Source organism: Penaeus monodon, unplaced genomic scaffold, assembly GCF_015228065.2.
Source record: "Penaeus monodon isolate SGIC_2016 unplaced genomic scaffold, NSTDA_Pmon_1 PmonScaffold_17937, whole genome shotgun sequence".
In the NCBI taxonomy this organism is placed as follows: Eukaryota; Metazoa; Arthropoda; class Malacostraca; order Decapoda; family Penaeidae; genus Penaeus; species Penaeus monodon.
In genome coordinates, this window is record NW_023647414.1 from 934 (window position 1) to 5000 (window position 4067).

The 4067-nt window shown below is 32.0% G+C and overlaps 1 protein-coding gene across 1 annotated transcript in view; it reads right to left on the reverse strand.

The window, feature by feature from the left end:
* Positions 1-1070: 1070 nt before the first annotated feature.
* The window catches only part of LOC119569676 (lysoplasmalogenase-like protein TMEM86A), a gene marked incomplete at its 5' end in the record, with an annotated part of 4249 nt that continues 1252 nt past the window's right edge, over positions 1071-4067 (reverse strand). Inside the window, 1 exon segment of the mRNA XM_037917738.1 lies at positions 1071-4067. This exon segment is cut by the window's right edge and continues 341 nt beyond it.

The window sequence follows — 4067 nt, forward strand, 5'->3', positions numbered from 1 at the left end:
CGTGGGTATTATCATGCATGCATGCTGCTCATTAGAATAGCATGTAACAAAAGAATTCATGAATTCTCATAAATACCACTGAGGAGATTTTGCATTGTCAGCTCACACCATATTGAGAACTTTTCCACATGATGTCATCAAAATGTAGAAAAAATCTCCCATAGGCTCACATGAGACCAACATCTGACAGCGTAATGTACCATGCACAAAGAAATCATGTGAGTAAACTGCATATTAGTCTTAAAACATTTTATCGGGTGGTAAAGCCATGCACATCGGCAAGCAGGAGGTAAAAAATTTGTTCTCACCCAATTCAGTAGGGGTTTACACATATTGCATCTTGCGACTTTATTTGATGTCTTTAACAAGACTGGACAAGTAGCTATTAGCATAGGCTATACTAAGTAATTAGAGTGACGATTAATATGTAAAATTTAATGGCCGATAAATTTGATTATTACACAGTTTGTGCATTATCCCTTTTCTTCACTAACTAAGATTTCCTACGGAATCTTCTTTTTTTTTTAATTGAAGATTTAAGGGAATATCTTAATGACTATATGAATCATACATAGTTTCAAGGATATTAATTTTAGGAGGACAATGTACTCATGTTATATATTATTATATTGAATCATATGCACTCCAGTGTCACTTTCTAAACAATGTTTATCTATCTACAATTGAATTTTCCTGACATATAATAGTGCGTAAACGAGAATTGTACATATTGTACTATTTAAGGAAATAAAATTTATTACTGCTCAGATATAGGAGCCTCCATATTCTTAATCTAAAATTCTCCCATAGCCAACAACATGAAATAGCATAAAATGGACCATCTGATTATGGCTACATAATAAGCCTTTTTTGGAAATTAGATCTTTAAATGCCATTAACCCCATAAAATTAAATATACATTTACCAAGGATATGGCTTCAAATTATCACATTTATTCCCTTCATTAGAAAATTAAAACAGGAATATGTGGAGTTGCAACATTTTTAATTTCACACATGCATACTTGGGGGAAATGATAACAAGACTGGGTAAAGAAAGAAAACATCATATAATAGAATAACTCCTTTAATGTTTACAATGGTCTAACCTGTTCGAGCAAACTGTTTAGCCCAATGGTTAGTGTAGCAATAAACAACGGATGTTACATAAGACATTGGCACTCATTTCCACTGTGTATTGAAATACTGAACAGTCTGTGTATAAGAAATATATATTATTTTGTTAATGATGTATTTAAAAATATTTTGGAAAACTGCATTAGAATTACAAAATAGTCATAACATCAAAAAAATGACTGTCTCTTCTGACTGAATATTGAGCACCTTTCATGCTTCCTTCTCTGTTTACTTCAAACAATATATACACATACTGAAAGCCACTGTGTATCTATATCAAGAGATGGTGGACACAATGCAACACTTGTTCCAGTGAACCTTTACATCTTAGTCATACAAGTATTGCAACAAAATATGCAAGGTTTTCTGAATACTGACAAAAAATATATATAACAACAATTCATAAACAAAGTGCAACTACATGCTCAACCTCTTCCTATGAAAACCATGGTTAAAAAAATGAACTAAACAAATATACAAAACACCGCTTCATCAGCACCATTTTCTGATAATACTCAAAGCTTATTATTGCAAAGGACAAGGTTGTTCTTACTTAAATACATTAAAGTCAAATCCACCAGCAAAAAGAGAAAATACATATATACATACAGAAACACTTGGTAATGCAACTCAAAATTTAACAAATCATTTAGGATACTGATCACTTCCAGGCTTAATGGCCCACTGCCCAAGGTATGTGCAGTCATCTGGAGGGCAACAAACTTCTGTCTAAAATTTACCCCCTATGACAAATTTGGTTTTAATTTTCCACATGGGGAAATGTCCCAAAAGGAATACCTAACAAAAGGTAGTGTCAGCACAAACTAGGGCTGCCACTCTTTAAATGCGTACTGTTTAAGGAGACAAGTTGGTGGATATGATCACTGCTTAACAAAAATGTTTATTTATAGATATAACCATACTTCATTGTATGGAACATGAGTACAGTAAATTATTATTTCAGTCAGATAGTTGTTTTTATGTTCATTTTACGAAGGGGGTAAGTGAGCACCCTTACAGATGAGCCCTGAATTTTATAAATTTGTCTATGAAAAATATCAACATGCTACTAGTTATGACTACATTTGCATGTGATCAAAAAGTTGTTACCTGTTTGTGTGAAATAGTAATAATAACAGGTAAAAAAGAAAAAATAACTAACAACAGAACAAGAAATGTGGACATTTTTTATCTCTATAATCAGGCAACATTATTACATGGTGTTTTGGATACATACTCAAAATACAAAACAGAAAAAACTATCCATGATGCAGAACATTTAGGAAAAAGATGATATTCATAGGCTCAAGGTTCAAACAAACCTATTATTTAGAATAAAAAAAATCAAATAAAAAAAGGGAAGTTTACCTATATGAAAACACTGAATATTAAGATATTAAATCTTTAAACAGACACATTGCTACTACTAGGCTTAAATATTATTAATGAACATCCATTGAAACCCCTTTCCTTATTAAAATTATCTTATGCTATTTGTTATTACTGTTCAACATACGAAATATAAACAAAGTCTGTAATACATTCACATCAAGCTTTTTCAGAACGTCAAAATATCTAAATGTGAGGTAGCAATGAGATACATAACTACAAAGTTTTGATATTCTGTTCTGTACTTTTCATATGAATGCAGTAAGGAAACAATATTTATTTCAATCAGTTAAGAATGTGGTTGCCATATATTTTTTTTTCTCTCTTTTCCCAGTAACACCATAGAAAAATAAATAGGCTACCACTCCACTGATCAGGAAAATATTTTGTACATTGCCAGACAGGTTGGGGGCATTAAGTCTCACCACAGGTAATATTTACAGTCTGCCCAATATGGAAAAAAAATCTCCAGCATTTTTTTCATTCCAACCATACTCTCTCTTTCAATATAAGAAAGGAAAACACAAAGATCAAAAAGATTTACGAGATTCTAGCAATATCCACCGCTTTGTAAGTCAAAAGAATCATCTCTCATGCTACCAGTTTTACAACAATCCATTTAAACACATGTCCTCTACAGAATATAAAATATTAAATAACCCTGCCATAAAATACTGTAAGTCACACATGCATTTACAATATAAACAAAGATTAGTTCTATCGAAAACATGCTTCTAACCCTATCAAATCTGCAAACCAACCACAAGGGGCAACAGGAACCAGCTTGGTAAATAGAATATCATGAATAAATAAATTACATTGCTTTGGTATTCCTTCTTATGTTGCTTTTATCACATGTTGTCATGCTCTTACACTGTATTGGTTGACTGTGGTGCAGTCACTTGCTGAAGGAAGACAGGTCCCTCTAATGCAAACTGATTTATGGTATGGAACAAAGCAAGAACAACTTTTCTATTTATTTATGTACGTATGTATACATGTATGTATGTGTAGACAGGTATGTGCATAAAATGGTGTATGTTTAGATTTTTTTCTCTATACTTAATTTTTAATAGCAGAAGCTTTTCATATGTAATTTGCACAACCAATCTGGTACCGGTACGAAAGACATGTTTTCTAGACATTAGATTATGACTGCATCACAATTCTTGAGCAAATGTGAGAGTACTGACACAATGCCCTAGATAGATATTTACAAACACAAGAAAGGTACAGAAGAATGATAAACATATACAAAAAAAAAAATAAATAAATAAATAATAATAATAATAATAATAAAAAAAAAGTTGAAGAGAGTTACTGACTATACATTATCACCGAAACATATTTTGGCATAATTCAGTGGATGGAGAGATGAAAGTCTCTCCGATTTCTAGACCAATCCACAAACCCTTGAAATCAAAACTATGAGAGATTCAAATTTACACCTGAGCTCTTGCAATACTTAACCTGGTCCCAAAGGATAAGACATCAGATGTGGTAAGAAGACCTAGCACACACTGATGAGTATAGATCATGTTT